Consider the following 20,149-nt stretch of genomic DNA (forward strand, 5'->3'; position numbering starts at 1 on the left):
ACAATTTTTGACAACCAAAATTTTAAACAAAAGAAATACACATTTCAAATATAGAATCATTGTTAAAATTAAACAATTTTTGGTTCCCACTTTATCGCATGGTTCCCACAATCTATTTATATAAAGAAAAATGTCAAAGGCGGGCGGGGTGGATTTGATTTGTTTACCGCTATACGCATCATGGCTTGGACAATTTCAACATATCGTTCGCCAAACAATCCCAATGGGTATGTAATGTATGTATGGCGAGCGATATGCTGAAATATGAAAATGTCTGTCACTGGCTTTATTCTGAGATTATCGGAATTTTGTACATTTGACTTTCAAAACAAGATGAAGGTCACTGTCTACATGATATATCTCACCCCTCAAAGCAGAATTTTGATACTTGTTAAAATTTTGCACAATTGACGTTCAAAACAAATGGAAAATTATAACTGTGTACATCTAATCTCGATAAAGCTTGGGCAACGCCGGAGACTTATCTCAATTAATACATTTATGATTTTTAAAAAAATTAAAAGTTCATTGAATAAGAATATAATAATAATAATATTTGGCTACTTTATATAGCGCCGTTTTCGTGAGAAATCACCTCAATGGCGCTGTACAAATATATTTCTTAAATAGTTAACACTACAACTACTGACTTAAAACTAGTGACTTACGTCTGAGACTTATATCTAGAGACTTAAAACTAAGGACTATATATGAATATATAACACGCACATCATCACAAACAACCTAAATTGATTTGTTTGATTTTATATGTTACTATTTTCACGTATTAACAACAGCATACGTAACTTAATTATTATTATCATAGTGAAAATGTGAAGTTATGTACGGAGAATCAGAGACGATTATTCAATATCCACAGATTTGTATTGCATTGAAAGTAATAACACTAATAACTAGGCTAGTTCAATGGAGGGTACTTATCTAGTAGCAGATAGCAAGAAGAAATGGGGGAATTAATGTTATGAAATGTACCTTAGATTATGAAGGTATCTGCATAGTAATTATTGTGTAACGAGCATGAGAAATGGATGGCAGATAAAAGGTTCCGAGGACTGCGACTGTAATGTCCGCAGTAATTTCATAGAAAACAAATTACGTCTTGTTACTGTTTTCTCGGCATTGAGTCCCTGATACTAACTACCTACTATTAATAGAATAATCCCAGATAATGTGTCTTGGACAGCAAAACTACTACCGTCCAGGTTTCAGTAGACGACATTCAGGCATTGCATTCAGATAATGCTGGAGAAAACCAAATCAGAGATCCTGGGAGAAGAGATCGAGCATGTAAATGACGGAAGGTGCATTGTCGAATTAGTCAGCACACCAAGAGTGGTATTATATATTATGATGTACAAATTTTTTATCTTGTGCAAAAATGCTCGATTACAAAGCCATAACATTTATGGTCTCCGTGGTCAAGGGGTAAGGCTCTCGACTAGCAATACGTGCGTTAGTATAGCTTTTGATTAATTTGCGTTATTTTAAATAATATATATATGGTATTCTGGTGAAAGATATTATCATTGGTGTAAGACAACCATTCAGAATTGAAACGTTACTTGAAATGTATTTAGTCGTCTTAGGTGACCGGATCTTAAGAGCCAGGTAATGCCCCACCTTCCTGCTTCCATCTCCTTTTCCTCCCCACTACCTTCAGCATCACAACATACCTAATTGGGGATGCCATAGTGTCACAGACTCCAGCAGTTGGGAGCAGTTAGGACCGTGCGCATTCACATAAATATAAAATAAAAAGGAAACATAAAAATCACTTACAATCACCAAAAATGGAAGACAATACAATTTCAAATGAGACTCTTCTCGAGAAGGATTAAATCCAGGCATGGAGATTCTGGGCATGCACGAAGAACAGCAAAAGGATTTCTGGTATTTTTGAAAGGAAGAATCTTCTTTGAGAGACATACAATTAAATAATGGTGGCTGGAGTAATTTGAAGACCTTTCTCGAGAATTACAATTTTAAAGCTTGGTGGACAAGATGGAAGATGACCAAATATGCAGATGCACATATGTCTGGGGTGGAGGTTAATAACGGATCCCAGAGTATTATGAGCTGAAGTGTGAAATGAGTGAAAGTGTTTCCTAGAAACACTCATGTCTTTCCGAGATGAGGCCAGAGGCGGTCCCTGCCTTAGTGCATTTGTGCACTGCACTGCCAAACTTCGATATACGTCAGAAATGTAAATTCGTATATCCACTCACGAAGAATTCCCGCCAGATCATTATAATATTCTTACCAATCAAAGTATGTACTAGACTCCCGCGCGTGCGAAAAACAGTGTAATATATCAACCCGTGCATTTTTGGCTATGCCCGAGACATGCCATGTACCTTCTATAGGCACTGTCTCTAGAGGTCGGAACCGTGAAATGAGCGAGACAGGTAGAGACCCATAACGGCTGTTGATGTGTTAGAGCAGTGGAGATAGAAGCTGGTCTGTGCATTATCGGCGCATGCGCCGAAACATCCTGGTATATATCAAAAACCTTAAACATGCGTAAAACGTTTGGAATGCATTAGTTAGGATTGACAGATTTCGAACTAATTAACAATGTTATAATATTCTAGAGTTACCAGCGCGATCTACATAATCTGCAAACTTGACAGTATTCATTATTGGCGATTGACGCGACGTTTTAACGGTTTTTGCGAGTTTTGCTCTGCAAAAAGTTTTTTTAAAATGAGTGCTAATGAAAACATTGCGGTTAACATTGATTTTATCAAAAGTAACCGAAGTTCATTTGAAAATAAATTGTTTTTGAAAAATAATGGCCCTCCCAAACCATTGCTGAACATAATACAAGTTTGTAAGGTTAAGGAAAAAACTGTGAATAGAGCATTTAAAAAAGAACTTTATTCGAAAGCATTTTGGCTTTGTGGATGTGATCGTTTAAACACATTTTTTTGTTTTCCGTGTACAATTTTCGGAGGTGATAAATCGTGGAGTGAAAGTGGTATAAATGATATTGCTCATTTTACTGAAAAAGTAAATAAACACTCATTGTCCCAAGCACACATAAATAACGTATTACAATTTAGTTTGTTGGGACGAGTTGATATACGATTACAACTTGATGTTGGTTTTCGCGAATCTGTTAAACAATTTAATGAGAAAGTTCGCCAAAACAGATTGATTTTGTCCAGAATTATAGACTGTGTTAGATTTTGTGGCGCATTTGAACTAGCTTTAAGAGGACATAACGAATCTGAAGATTCTACGAATAGGGGAGTGTTTCGTGGTCTGATAGATTTTGTAGCTGAAATTGATTCGTCTATGAAGGATCATCTTGAAAAAGCAACCGTGTTTAAAGGCGTTTCTAAGACTATTCAAAATGACTTATTGGACGCAATATTACGTGTTTGTCACGAGAAAATTTTGCAAGAGATTTCGGAAGCCGATTTTTTTTCGATCCAAGCCGATGAGACCACTGACGTCTCTATATCAACCCAGATGGTTTTAATTGTACGATACGAAATGAAAGGAGTAATATATGAACGGTTCTGGAAATACCTAACGCCCAGAGACCAAAGTGCATCAGGATTAAGCCAAGTCATTTTGACTGAAGTACATCAATTTAACAAGAACAAGGAAAACATCAAACATAAATTTATTGCACAAAGTTATGACGGGGCGAGTGTCATGAGTGGACATTTAAATGGAGTCCAGGCAAAAGTAAGAGAGGTGTATCCATACGCACATTTTACCCATTGTTATGCACATCAACTTAACTTAATTCTTGAAAAATCTGTTTCGAAAAATATACATGTGAAAAATTTTTTTGCACATTTACATAGTTTTCCAAATTTTTTTTCGCGCTCAGCAAAACGCACCGCTATTTTAAATGAAATCGTGTCCAAAAAAATAGAATCAGTCCCCCAAACACGATGGAGCTATAATATTCGAACTGTTTCTACTATATTCGGTCACAGACTCTCATTAATACAGTGCATGGAAAATATAACAAATTCATTGACAACAGATACTAATACTCTAAATCAAGCTGAAATGCTATTACATTATCTAAACGACGAAGAGTTCAATTTTTGGCTTTCTTTTTTTAATGATGTATTACCACACTGTGAAGTACTTTTCAAACAATTGCAAGGACGGTCAATTGATACTATCCAAGTAAAATCGTTCATTGAAAACTTTGAAAAGTGCATTCAAAACGTTAGGAATTCCTTAGATAGAAGAGTGGAGCCACCAGCAAAAAGGATACGACTAGAACGACCTTTTTCTGCATTATGTGCAGAAGTTTGCGATCTTATAACAGCCGGAATTACTGACCGTTTCAAATTCACGCAGCACTTGCTAGCCGCAAAATTATTTTTTACTGAAATGTTCCCTGTGTACAAAAATAATTTCCCGGAGGAAGAGTTTAAAGTGACTACGAGTGTGTACGATTTTTTGGATAAAGTGAAACTTCGAAACGAATTACGTGTCCTTTACTCTAGAGATGATTTTGCGAATGCTGACGGAGCAATATCAATTTTACAATTATTTTACAAGTGTAACTTGGTGGAGTGTTTTAGTGAAATAGTGAAACTGTTAAAAATAATTTGTACTATTCCGATGACAACTGTCGAGTGCGAAAGGTGTTTTTCTACATTGAAACGTGTAAAAACATTTCTGAGGAATACTATGTCCCAAGATCGTCTCAATGCTTTATCAATGATGAGCATCGAAAAAAGTTTGATCTCGTCTATACCAGACTTTAATAATCTAGTAATTGAAGAATTTTCTCAAATGAAAGAGCGACGAATGGATTTTCTCTACAAATGAATTATTTGTACTGGGTATGTAGTTCCTTTTAAATCACTTTATTTTTCTATTTTACATGTTACCATTATTTGTGAAATGCACTGCTGGCAAATTCTGTCACGAGCCGCCTCTGGATGAGGCATCAATGATGTTGATGAGGAAATATTTCACAATTAATATAGGTATCGGAAAACGTTACAGCATACCGCTGTGGTTATTATTTGTGATAATTTAAGAAGATAAAATTTAATAAAACAGTTATAATTTAAACAAACATCGCAGATTACGTAATATTAAAGCACGTTTAATTCGTCTTGTGCAAGGTGCAATAGTTTTGTTAATCACGTTCCTAATCGACTCTAGAACAGTTTCTTCACAACACAAATTCTCTCGCAAGCTAATTACTGCACTGAGCCTATTTATTCTGCGCCATCATTGGGCAACGATGACTTTACATGAAGATGATGAGATTCACAACATACTGGCCAGTGGCGTGCACAAAGTTTTTAATTAGGGTACACGGAGAAAACTTACTCATTTATCAAGTATTGCTAATTCATTAAGAATCTCTTCAAATTTTTCGTAATTCGGTTAAAAACGGGACTGAAGGCCCTTAAAGAATGAATTGATAGGTCTCCTGTTAAGCTTTTTAGTAAAAAAATGAATGTATTATCGCAATGTCGGAACACGTGTTCGTCATTATATAATATCAAGGCAAATGAAAGCCACTGCCTTTTTTGACACTAACACAAACTAGTCTTTAATTGAATGAACACATCAACATTGTTTTAATGGAATATAATCAATATTTGAATAAAATGTAATTTTTTATATTTAGTTCCTGCTTTATATTAGAGGTATTTTGATGTTACGGTGCTGCAATTCATAGCTGCAAATTCGCGCGTATTTTTTAATGTGTCGATTGATTTCTTGCCATAATTTTATAAATTTTAATATTATTTATATGAATAAGGTAAGATAGGCAGTGCTTATTTGCTCGTATGGAATGCACGCCTCTGATACTGGGAGATGCTGTGCAGATGGTGTGTGTGAATTGAACCATGGACCTACTTGTACACTTCTGTTTACTTTCAGTTTGAACCTTCAAGTAAATCGGTTATAGATGTAACAAGAAGATCGAGATGAGGTACATAAATGCACAGATTTAATAATATGTAACTTGTGAATATTTTCTGAAGTACACCGTGGTCTAGTTTTAAGATAGCGTTGGGATATGACTCTACTAGCAGTCATATTGATTTATCAATCCGAGCTTAAAATTAACTGAAATACCGGCCCTAGCGTAAAATATTTATGGATAATAAAAAGATTTAGGTAGTCAAATATTTACATGTATTGTAGCACTTTGAAACCCAGCGTTGTATATTATGTACATACTTTATTATGTGGGAAATGAGTACCTACTTTTTTGGCTTTTATAAGTGAGTACCGCATAAGTGTCCCAACTGCTGGAGACAGTAAGACTATGGCATCCCCAATTACATGGTAAAGTAGATGGGGAAGAGGAAGGTAAGGAATTCAGATCTGGTCACAAAACACGGCTAAAGCCATTTCAAGCAACTCTTTGAATCTGAATGGTGGTCTTTCACCAGGGCGATAGTGAAAGTGTCACCACTTTGGAAAGTGCCGCAAATAATATGGTATAAATTTATTATATATTTTTTAAATACTTTTGGTTTTTTGTAAAACAAAACAAATAAAATTTTAATGTGCACCCCGGGATTTGAACCTGCGACCTCCGGGTTCTTAGCCAAGGATCATAACCACTTAACTACAGAGGCCGTCATTTGCCCGAGTTTGGACACCATTTATTATTAAAAAAAACTTTGTTTCTTATTGAATTTTTTGTACAATATGTATCATAAAGAAACGACGACTCAATTCAATAATTTTAGTTCATAACTTCCTATCCTATTCGTCTTCATCGCTAATATAATCTTAACCATCGACGATACCTTTATTTCTTAATATCTGGAACCTTTGTTTTTTTGATCCCATTTTTGTCTCAATTAAACAATTCTACAACAATTTCTTTGCTATGGGCTTGATGCCGGAAAATTAGAGAAAACAGATAACCAACTGCAATCTTAAGATAATAGGCTCTTCTGTTTTTGTAGAAGGTATTGTTATCTTGTTTAATGATCCTAATATAACTTCCTTCACATTTGTCGAAAGAGGTAACGCACAAATATCACGTTTTACGCATCATTTAACTATGCGCGATTGTATTGTGTTGTCAAACTTCGAATCGGTTCATTTATTTATAAAAATATGGCAGGTTGCAATCTCGCTGAGTTCTAGACGAAATGGATATTTGCCAAGATCTTAGCCAATAAACCGCATGAATAATATCCATGCAGTTATAGATAAACTTAGATGATGTTATAATCTGCGGTTAAAGCTTTAAAGTTGATAACATTTAAATAGGAGTGGATCCGTTTGGACGTTGACTTATTGCAAACTCGATTTCTCAGTTTGCAATAAGTCAATGCAGATTGCACAGGTACAAAAGTAGTACTTACACAAAAGCAGCATAATATATTACAAAACTAGATAAAGTCCCCGGCGTTGCCCATAGGTAAGTGTGCAAAATTTCATCGAATTCCCCCCCACTACAGACACTCTTCTTTATATTGTAGGATAAATTATAGGGAGTTTGCATCTCCCGAAAATAACTACAATATTATTTTTACCCACATTCTTTTGAGGCTTGTATCATTGTAAACCTACGCGCGATACCTCGCGCGGTAAATAATATTATTCTGTCTCCAGCAGTCTTGCCGTAGGGTTGACCCTAAACCTCCTCTAGCGTACGTGATTTATTTGTTCGTAAAATTATTATAAGTGAGTTTTGTTAAAATAAAAAACTAAATTAGAATTATCCAAATTCTCGTTATTTAACACTGAAGGTAATCACGCAACTTCGGATTCTCCAGATTTGGAGAACCGCAGAATCATTAAGCCAACAATCCATTTAAACTGGCGATGATAACCTATCCCCCAAAATATAAATAGATAATTTTGTTCTACTGAATTTAGCTACAGCTTTGTGGCTATACATTAAAAATAAATTAAACAAAATTACTTTGCTTAAACCACTATGTTTTTATCAATAATAACACTGAATGGTTTTGGAACAAACGTTCTTCCTCAGGGGAAAATATATCGCCTCCACCCCCACTTCAACACCTAATGTAATTGTTCACCAATAATTTTGTAATATTATGTTAATATGCATTTACCCTGAGGATGTATTGGGTTTTCCGAAACCGGTCGGCGGGTAAAATTATGTTAGAAAAACTAGTTGCATAAACAAAGTAAAATCGTTTCATTTTGGATTGTTTAGCGTTTATGTAAAATTTGTTCTAGGATGGGCACCTCAGACGCATTGTGATATTTCGTAATTCTGTTATAATTTTATTAAGGTACCTGTGTAACTAGGTCGTTTACACATTAAAAGTCTTTTGCGCTGATTTATTTATTTTTCATGGTTTGCACAAATAACTAAATTTACAGTAAATGAAAATTGATAAAAATATATATTTACTTTATTTAATTTACGTATTCCTACTTAAAATACATCAATGATTACTTTGCCACATACCGAAAATTTATTTAGTACGGGAATGTGAAACCGCACAAGATTCCCAACTGCTCCCAACCGTATGGAGCCAGAGAGACTATAGCATTGCCGGTTGGGGTACGTTGTGAGGCTCATGGTAATGGATAGGGGAATGAGATGGGGAAGAGGAAGGTGGCGAAGTACGTAGCTATTCAGATCTGGTAACTATTTTAAGCAACGTTTCAGTTCTGAACGGTGGTCTTGCACCAGGGCAATACTTAGAGTATCTTCTACTCTTCCATATATAATGTGCATAAACACACTTTACCACAATCTACAAATCTGCTCTGATGATGATGGATACTGTAACGCTGGTAGAAACGTTGGCTAAAGAAAGAGGAAGCGCAAAACGGCATAATATCCCAAAAATCAATCACGCGACTGGTTGTGAAAATCTCAAATAATATCCAATTACAAAACTGTTTCATATTTCTTGTGGAAAACTGTCGCTTAAATGATTGCCTGCTCAATTACTTACCTACCCTGCAATAGGTACAGTTGCAACACATTTTTTAAATTAATATAGAATCTCCGAGTAAGTGTGGAAAATAATAGGCTGTTTGTTTTCTATTCGAAAAAGCATTCCCATAATCTAACATGACGCACCTTTTTTGTAATCCATCCAGGAAATGGACGCTTCATTTGAAGTAATGTGTTGTGGAAATGATGACATTAGATTTATCACTTTGTAAATCATAATCTTGCGCCTTTTCCAGCGTTTTCTCTTATTTAATTAGCATTATCCGTAGTCATTATCATCAGGTTCTGACTACTAATTTAGGTCTAACCTTATATCAGAATGGAACACGCTTTCAGTATCGCTCTGGTGAGAATATTTCCTTCGTCTTCTCGTCTCTTTTTTAATATTTTTTTTATTTTGTCTCTGAACTCTCCGTGGGGTTTATTTCAAAAATTTCTGATGAACGTATTACTAAAATCTCAAATGTTTCTAGAGGAATCTCTTGGAAAGTTACCAATTTACCGTCTAAAAAATAAAAACTGGTGCATACTGCTAATTTCATAGTTGAAAAACATTTTATAAAATTTCAAACAGTCTTACATAAAATATTTTAATGGTAAGGTACTGTTTTTATTAATCTCAAAAATAAATAACTCACATCCGTAGGGATACCTCTAGAAACATTTGAAATTTTAGTAATACATTCATTAAAAATAATTAAAATGTGAGCGTCGAGCAAACCCCTGTTACCAGAGTCTTATGTCGCCTAAAATGATATTTTTTCGATTTCATAATCTTCACGCTTCTTGATTTCCTAATGTCCGTGCTTTTTGATTTCCTCATCTTCATGCTTGTTGATTTCTTCAACTTCATGTTTGTAGGCCTCAGCTTCAAGATTGTTGATTACCTCATCTTCATGTTTGTTGACCTCATGTTCATGTTGGTTGATTTCCTCAACTTCATGCTTACAGATTTCCTCATCTTTATGCTTGTTAATTTCTTCATCTTCATGTTTGTAGACCTCACCTCCATGTTTGTTGATTTCTTCGTCTTTATGCTTGTCGATTTTCTCACACTGTGTAAACTTAGTGATATAAAATATTGCTATTTTATTGAAAATCTCTTCAAATTATTAGTATTACCAAATTAATTGAAATGTGTCATGTTAAACTTTTTATTGAAAAGGTAATGTATTATCGCGACTTCGAAACACGTGATGATAAAAAATCCAATTTCGCATTTCGTAATTATATATTAAAAGGGCTAACGCAAGTGCATAAAAACGTTCCGATATGTTCAGAAAGTAATAAAATTTTATTAGGAAGCGGCCTGTTGTCCCGTTTTTAACAGGATTTTAATAAATCAGCAATACTCATTTTTTACTTTTCAATACTCATTGCTTGTTGATTTTCTCATATTTATGATATTTTATTACAGGTTGTTGTGTTAGTGTTCCTTCATATTTACTTTCAATTCTCACATTTCCTTCAGCCTCAAAATTCCCCAAATGAGGACGCCATAATTCCACTTATTTCGGGCAATTTTCTTGACTGGTAGCACATACACATTAAAACAGTTTCAATTCACAAGTTGGCGTCAACCCGCCAACGTATAAAAGCGATACAAATTTATAAAATATTATTAAATTAATGGACTCAATAAAATTTTGTCAAAAGCAGATGAAACACGTCTGGTAAAATGAGAAGACATTAAACACTTATAATTTATTGCTGGATACTTCATTAATAGGTAAGTATTTTCGGATGAAAACTTTTCTAAACTTTCACCCAACATTCCGACCGAAGGGCTACCTACGTGATTTTCTCTCCAAACTCATAAGTATATATTATTATTGACGTTTTTTAATGTCACCAAGTATGGGAAATAAAATTTATAAGCTGCAATTAGCTGCAGAAGTAAGAAATGAAAAGTATTGCTTACGGGCGTGATAAATCATAGGTCAACAATAACTATCTATGACTTATTTATCTGTGACTTATTTATAATACTCCTAGTTCAGAAAGTCGCAGTATTGTGATAATTGAACAGCTGGAATTTCTAAATAAATGTACCATTATTTATACTGTTCATCTTGTGGAATCGACTAATACGAGTACGATTAACAAAAAAATTCCGATGTATCCCATTCTAACTCGTCCCACAACATAGTGCGTCTAGCCCCTGTATTGTAGCGAACTACAGGGTTTTCCAATAAGAGGTGTTATTTTGAATAGCCCGCTATTTCGGTAGATGTTACTTTTGAAGCTGTCATTTTTGACATTTGACAAATAGAAACTACGTTATTAATAAAAATGGAACGATACACGCTTCAACAACGCATTGAAATTATTAAAATTCACTTAAAATTCAAATGCAAATCATCTTGAGTGATGAGGCCCATTTCCACCTCGGTGGCTTCATCAACAAGTAAAATTGTAGCATTTGGGGCTCGAAAAACCCAAGAGTTATTGTTGAAAAGCCTTTCTTTCTTCAATCTGTGACTTTTTGGTGAAGTTTATGGTCCGGCGGAGTCATCGGACCTTACTTTTTCGAAAATGAGGCTGGAGCAACAGTTACGGTGAATGGATTGCGCTATCGAGAGATGATTAATGATTTTTTATGGCCGGATTTGGATGGTATTGATCTGGACAACGTTTGTTTTCTACAAGACGTGCCACACAAGCAACAAAACCATTGATCTTTTACGATTGAATATCAAAATAACACATCTTATTGGAAAACCCTGTACAATACAGGGCCTCGATGAATTTCTCGAATGATTCTCGACGAAGTCATTCCACTCGAACAACGAGTGGTTCGACTGACTCGTTGTTCGAGTGGAATGACTTTTTACGTTAGGCATATGTAAGTGTGTACCTTCGACGAGAATCAAGAATAAGAATCTCGAACAATTTATGTATGAGCGGCCTGGATTGGAGAATCGATACCAGATTTCATCTCTAGCACGGTCACGCCTGCTAAGTCACCAAACGTAGCAAACCACTAAGGGTGACCTATGGCAGAGGTGTTTATTATCCAATAAGTCCGGCGGTAACCATACCCTCCCAAATTAATTATGAATTATAACTATTGTTAACCTGCGATAGAAAGAATCCAAATGAAACATGAGTGAGAAAGCCGGCAGAATTTTACTGTTTGTGTTCCTATTTTGATAGTGGCGATAACGGTTAACGCTGTATTGTAAAGATTGTATATATTATGATAATGGAATCGCTTCGAACAAAGGAAGTCATTATTCATACCCGTTATTAGTCATTGTCATTAGTCATTAGTCATTATTCACTACGATGATACAAGCTAAAATACAACGGAGATCGAAAGGTTATTTCAAACAAGATGCTTAGAATGTGATATGTGTTAAGGAAAGTTTTTTTCTTTTAACTGCCCTCTGCACTGGCGACCAAATGTACTTAAAAGGGTTGCGAAATCTATGATTCAGTTAAAAAAATAATTTTTTCAATAGATTTCCATCTTGATTCATTCACATTTATTCTAAATTAATTTTCGCTAAACTTGTCGAATTCAACAACATTATTCAACAACAACAACACTTGATTTTAACTTAAATATCTAATGGAGACAACTATTCAAGTAGGTGGTTTAAGTAAACACGCACAAAATATATAACTCCCACCCCAAAATTAGTTAATTTTAATGCATCTTTTACCATCTCCCACCACATAATTAGTTAATTTTAATGCATATTTTACCATCTCCCACCCCAAAATTAGTTAACTTTAATGCATCTTTTACCATCTCCCACCACATAATTAGTTAATTTTAATGCATCTTTTACCATCTCCCACCACATAATTAGTTAATTTGAATGCATCTTTTACCATCTCCCACCACATAATTAGTTAATTTTAATGCATATTTTACCATCTCCCACCCCAAAATTAGTTAACTTTAATGCATCTTTTACCATCTCCCACCACATAATTAGTTAATTTTAATGCATCTTTTACCATCTCCCACCACATAATTAGTTAATTTTAATGCATCTTTTACCATCTCCCACAACATAATTAGTTAATTTTAATGCATCTTTTACCATCTCCCACCACATAATTAGTTAATTTTAATGCATCTTTTACCAACTCTCACCACATAATTAGTTAATTTTAATGCATCTTTTACCATCTCCCACAACATAATTAGTTAATTTTAATGCATCTTTTACCATCTCCCACCACATAATTAGTTAATTTTAATGCATCTTTTACCAACTCTCACCACATAATTAGTTAACTTTAATTAATAATTTACCATCTCCCACCACATAATTAGTTATTTCTTGTAGAAATTAAGTTGAAACCAAGTGTTATTTATATATTTTTTACATACGGGCGAGCGGTAATTTATTGTAATATCATACAAGTCATCATATAAGAATGTGTTTATTTTTACTGTGAACAATGCTTATCCAGCTGGCAAATATTATAAAACTGAGTCATATTTTGGTATCTCTCCGTTATAAATAAACATTTCTCTGAATAAAAGTATTTATCCTAGGGAAACTACAAAGAATAGATATAAATATTTTTTAAGACGGTACAATTTGCATAAATATCATTTTCCAAGACACAAGTAAGTTATTACGAAAATAGTGTCAGCCGGCGTATAGCTGCGGATTGGTATTTTACCTCTGAGTATCGATTCTCCAATCCAGGCCGCTCGCAATCGAAAGTAAATACATTGGTCGACATTCTTATTCTTGAGTCTTGTCGAAGGTACATAATTCCATACGCAAAACGTCAAAAGTCATTTCACTCGAACAACGAGTGGGTCGAACCACTGGTATTCCAACCAGCTAATGTCGTAACCAGTGGCTGCATGTGGAAGAAATATTTATTATTTTCCTTTATTTTTATATGTTTGTTTTAAAAGCCATTGTACAGCAAAACGAAATCATTTAACAACCGTATTTAAATTATTGAGTTTAATGCAGCGTTTTTATAACTCATTCTTTATTAGTTGGTTGTCTGTGGTTTTCCTTTCAAAGAATTAAATTGAACGAAATTAATAAAATTACTTACATAACTTATTTCTGATTTTTGTGACTGGTTGGTAAATAAGTTTTTAAAAAACAGGGGTAACAAAAGTGTTAATTTGTTTCAATAATTTATTTCGTACAATTTGTACTGCCTAATAAACTACAAAATATTAGCTTGGTATATATATATACCAAGATATATATACCAATGAGTATAAACTTTACTGAATAAAGAACATTAAAAAAAAAAAAGTTTTAACTGACTCCTAAAAATAGGGTTCTTGTAAAGAAATTCGGAAAAAAAAATCGGAAAACTCATTGTTCAAAAGATCCAAATATCAGCGGTGCAACTATTTACATTTCTTTTGAGAGTCAAATTTCTTTACAAGAACCCTATTTTTAGGAGTCAGTTAAAACTTTTTTTTTTTTAATGTTCTTTATTCAGTAAAGTTTATACATTACAGTAAACGGGTAAATTTTTGGCCACCACACTAGGCACATGCCCGTGTTGTAGGTGTACCTAAAGAATAAAACCAAATGTATGTATCAAACTTAATAATGTTCTATTGATATTTTCAAAAATATTTAATATCAAATTACTTATGAATACTGTTTAGATAATTTAAAAAAAATTGTCACAATTTGTCATAAATCATAATACAGCTAAACCACGTACTGTTTAAAATGTCTTGAAAAACTCTCGACAGTAAAGAAATGTCCAAATCCAAGGTCCGGTATTTCGGTTGCTTTAAAGCTAGGCCTTGTTGGAATGTCGAGCTTAGCGCGGCTTGAAACATAATCCGCATATAAGTCGGAAGCCTAGATATCAGTAATATTAATATATTGTCTGTAATTTTAATAAAGGATTTTTTATGAAAAACTCTATTACTTTCTACGTGAGTGGTATATCTATACTCTCTACTGTCATCGGGATATAGAGATCTTTCAAAATTTCAAATGGTTTAGGCGGGTTAAATTTACGAGTTGATTTTTTGATAAAGTTTTCGTATTTGTTTTGCTGGAGTCGATGAACTATTCGTGAACTTAATCAACATTAATTCGAATTATTATTTTCGATAGATAAATATATCTGTTGATTTATGAAATATTATTAAAAAAATAAATAAAATAAAATTATTTAAAGATGTCATTCCACAATGTGGCTCACAAGCCGCAGTTAGAACCACTGAATTAGGTTTATCTAAGTTAGGTTTTAGTTAGGTTCTATTTGAAGGCACCCTACAAAACTGCTCATTTTTACTACCGCTTTCGCATTTCCGCATATAAGTAGGAATGCAACGTAACATACATAATATTTAATGATATCATTTATTATTTAAAAGATATTTTCGATTAATCGAGTTATTATAAAACGCTTAAAATATAAACGTAACGATTAAATCGATGGTAATATAATAAATAGAGTAATCATATGAATGGACTACGGCACGTGTTATTTTTATTTTTTAAATAACATATGTAATACTCTGCTCACGGCAACCAAATAATAATTGCTTGAAAGTGCGACCACTGAAATGATAAACCAGCAGAGTGGTAGATACTCTCAGTATCACCCCGGGGAAATACAACCATTCAAAATATAAAATTTAAATTTAAAGTACCGCACAAGAGTCCCGACTGCTCCCAACCGTCTGGAGCCAGTTAGAGTATGGCATCCTCAATTGAGGTATGTTGTGATGCTGAAGGTAGTGGGGAGGGGAAGGAGATGGCGAAGAGGATGGTGGGGTTGTACCTGGCTATTCAAATCTGGTCATCAAACTCGGTTAAAGCCATTTAAAGCAACTTTTCGATTATGAATGGTGGTATTTCTTTTAAAAGTGTCTACAACGTATGTGCCGCAAATATACTGTGTAATATATTATTTTAATTCGATAAATTACCCACTCTCACTCCTTTCATCCTTACAATACACCCTAATTGGGGATGCCATAGTCTCACTGGCTTCGTAACAGCAGTTGGGATCAGTGCGGTATTCGCAAAAAATAAATAAAATGATGGATGTGTGATATTTACGTACCTACTACCTACCTACCGATATGAAAGAGAATTGATATCGAGGATCTGTAGCAGGGGCATTTAACTAAGCTTTGGCCATGAAACTCATTTGAAACCGCCACGCCCACCTCAAAATTCTTATAGAAAACGAATAATATGGCTAAAAGCTCAGATCTCATTGGTGAGAACAGAAGGATTGGTTTGATCTCTCGCTCTCTACCATAATGACTCGTGTAACAGAAAGAGATGACGGAATTATGCCGTTTGACAGTTTTCAAATCATTCAAACAAAATGACAGTGGTTTATTTATACACGCGGGTTGTCATTTGCTGCCGAAATGCCCGAAATACTATCATTTCCGTCGAAAATATTGCGTGTTAAAGTTGTTCGTGATAAAAATACAATATAAGCCAGTATAGTGTTAGCGAGTTATAAACATATTATATTCAACCTACCTACGTAAGTTCAAGTTTAAAGTGAATTAACAGTTTTAGGTTATTCGTTCGGTTTTTTGAACAATGCTTGATACTTGACATATGTCTTCCTCCACAACGTATAAATGTTATTTATTATATCGATAAACTTATTCATGTTATTGATTAGTGTTATCCTGTATTATCTTATTGTTTTGGTGAAATTAAAGATTTTTAAACATATGTAACCATGAGTTCATGAGGCTGAAAAATGTCGGAATTTTTCGTCGTACTGTCGGACAATCATGTTTTGGAAATTTTCTTCAGTGTTTTTGCAAATTTCTTGTCATTTTGGGTGTCTTCTTCTCAGATTAACAAGTTTCATCTTAAGGAAATGCACTGTAAAAGTTTATTTTCTTAGTCAGATGAACCTTGCCCTTGGAAAACATTTCGACATTTTTATGCTTCGAGGACATTTTTATTTTTATAATAGTTTTTTTGGGCTAGTGAGTGAATAGAGTAGGCTGAGAGCAATTATGTTGTCTATGGTCGCATATTTTTTTAAATGGCCTTGAGTTTCCTCTACCTTGTCTACTGCTCTGCTCCGCACGGTAGGTACTGCTTGTATATCTGTGGTTAAGTACTGTATAATTCTGTTGGATACAAAAAGCCGGAAGATATCGATCTAGAGAGTGGTATATTTATGATCTGTAGACTGCTTGATTATCTCTTTGAGAAAAAAAGATTTTTGTCAATATTTGATTAATTTTATCAGAATTGATAAAAGTAACATATTTCTGGCACACGAGCACGCCCACAACACACTTCTGTATGTTTATCTCTTCAGTGTTGGAAAGTGTGCGGCCATTTCACCAAATAGACGGTGCATTTGCGAAAATTGATATTCATTGAACGACTCAACGTCAGTTTTCAACTCTATTGTTAAAAGTAATTATTATGATATTTACATGAGATTGTATTACGCTTATTATGCATGTCAAATGCGAATTGTTTTGATTTATGTAACGGACGAGAAACGCGGAATGGATAAACTAGAAATCCATCCAAATGTTTTTTATTGTTACGTGTTTAAAATTTGCAACATGAACCGTGCATGGTTAAAAATTTGTTCTTATGGACTTGGGCAGTTTGGCACACAAAAGTTGATGAAAATAAATTTAAACAATTTTTTTTTCCTCAGGCTAATTAGTTCGCTGTTGAGAACAACTCATATACTAGGTCTCATGGAAATCGTTGTTTGGCTTACTGTCATGCCGAGAAAGGTGATCTAAACGGTGAAAGAATAAAAAACAAGGCATTATATTCAAATCTAGAAGTTAACCACAAAAGAATAAAAATGTGCACATCTATGAAACCAAAGTTTCCGAAATTTGTGAAACTTTTTTTGATTTTTTTATCAATTATTTTTATATGAAACCATAAAAAGAAATGTGACAACGTTGACAATAACGTTTAAAATATATTTGTCTAATGAAACGAGTGTTTTTCTTTATTTTTTATTATCAGTAAAACTGTTGAACTTAAGTCGTAAAAAGAATCATGTAAAAATGTTCGGCGCGTTTGTCGTGTTTCTCTACTATGCAGCGGTGCCGAAGGCACTAATGACGCTGGTTCCTCGATGCATCTTCCGCTGAAATACCGATAGAACATGGACATCATTCCCACCTGACGCCTGTGCTTTTATATATTGCAATCCGTTTGTTGAGATATGGAAATCTATAAAACAGACACACATTTCTGCAGAGAAATTGTAAGAGAGGCAAGATTGACAGTTATAGTGATAATGAGCCTGTCAGCATTTACATATCTCTGCCTGCAGTACTCGAATGTTTTCCATTTTGTACTCAGCAGGTCTCTGCAAGACTCTTCGTGCCTTTTTGTGAAACATTTGTAGGGTATCCATCGAAAACTACTGCCACGTGTGAGCCATAATGAGCAGCGATATACTGGGTCTACCTGTCAGCTATCCAACCAAATGGTGAGCTTCGAGGCCACACAACTTTATCAAGTAGATGACTTCCATCCACCACTTAAAATTTCGTTATTCCTTGCTTTTCATCTAAGTTCACAGGTTGGAATGCTGAATATGATGAGGATTTCGTGTCCTTTCTCATGCCCTCTTCGGTGAATAGTGACAGCTCGTATGTGAAGAAATCTCCCAATTCTTCATTAGACTGTTTTAGGGCAGTGACCATTCTATCATCAACAGCGATAGTTTTACTGAAGAAAGGGACTACTTTTACGTTTGAATTTTCACTTCGTGTAAGTTTTTGAATTCCTTCCAATCTGTAGAGCCATGTGGCTGCTGACAGTAGCTTCTCTAACCTGTCCACTGCTGATGGACATAATGGACACGAGAACTTATGTGCCAGACGCGAACTGTTTTACGAAGGGCCTGACCTTGAGGGGGGGAGCAGTGTGAAGAGATGACTTAATCTGCAGCTGTCTAAAATAATAAAAATGACAGATTGATTAATTGATGCACGATTGTCAAATTCCCACAGAACAAATCAATTTTTGGGAACTATTATACTATACCATCCCCCCCCCTCCTTTTCAAGTAGGGTTGCCATCCGTCCGGGTTTCCCCGGATTTGTCCTAGTTTAGAAGGCGTCCGGGGAGCGTCCGGGCGGGGTTTCATTTGTAGTCCGGGTTTGCCAATGGTTTGCCAACGTGGAGAGAATATTCTCATTGATTTCACAACAATGGACCTAAGAAAGAAATTTACTAAACGTAGAAACAATCTCGCCAGTAATTAAAATTAAATTCAATTTCCAAGAATTCCTTTTAAAAAGGGGAAATATTCTAAAAGCTATCGGAAAGAGTGATAAATACAAAAAAACTGAAAAGTAAAAAGGCAAGAGGCTGAGGAAAAATCTTTAATAGCTGGATAATCAAATAATGTACTTACAAGTGCTATAATTTCTATTCATTTTTGTAGTTAAAGTAATGATTGTTTTTATTACGTAAAAGAAATGTAGAATTTTAATTTTAATTTTTTATTTATCATAGATTTCTTTAAATTACAATTGTTATGTTTTTTTTACAACCATACTAGGCTAATGCCCGTGTTAAGGTAATATGGCGGTTGATTAAAATTTAAGGTGATATAAATGAGAATAGTTTTGGATATTATATGTTTTAAAAAATTAATAATGTAACTTACATTCCAGTAAGTCTAAACTTTAAAAAGGGTCAGTTTTGTTGCTTAAGATTTAAGAAGACTGAATTTAGTTCATATTATGTTAAGAGGTATTTTGTTGTGTAAATGGCTGCTGATACAAATTTAAAGAAGATAATTATTATTCAGTTAAAAGAGTTACCTCAAAAATTGTAAGACTGAATACTAAAATGGTCTCAGTATTTTTATAATTTTTGTTTAAAAATTTAATTGTATTTTGTTAAGTTTAATATTTTAATAAGGCTTAGTTTTCATAACAGTATATTAATAATTTTTGTTTTATTTTTAGAATGAAAAAATTCTAACTGAATGAAAACAATGTGTAACAAACTGTAATAAGATTCTGTTTTGTTACGTACATTTAAAATGATGATAAAAGATGACAAAATTTAATTTTAAGGTCTGAAAATAAATAAAAAGGTGATTTATGACATTTTAAACTGTTTTTATTACACTGACTGTGTTTAAAAAAACCTGTTGACATGTCCGGGTTATGGGCTCTAAAATCCGGGGTTTTCACGCCTCTTGTCCTGGTTGCCAAATTTTAGAGATGGCAACCCTATTTTCAAGGGACAAGGTTACTGGACTATT

This window comes from Hesperophylax consimilis, chromosome 13, assembly GCF_061612785.1.
Source record: "Hesperophylax consimilis isolate HC1 chromosome 13, BYU_Hcon_1.0, whole genome shotgun sequence".
Lineage (NCBI taxonomy): Eukaryota > Metazoa > Arthropoda > Insecta > Trichoptera > Limnephilidae > Hesperophylax > Hesperophylax consimilis.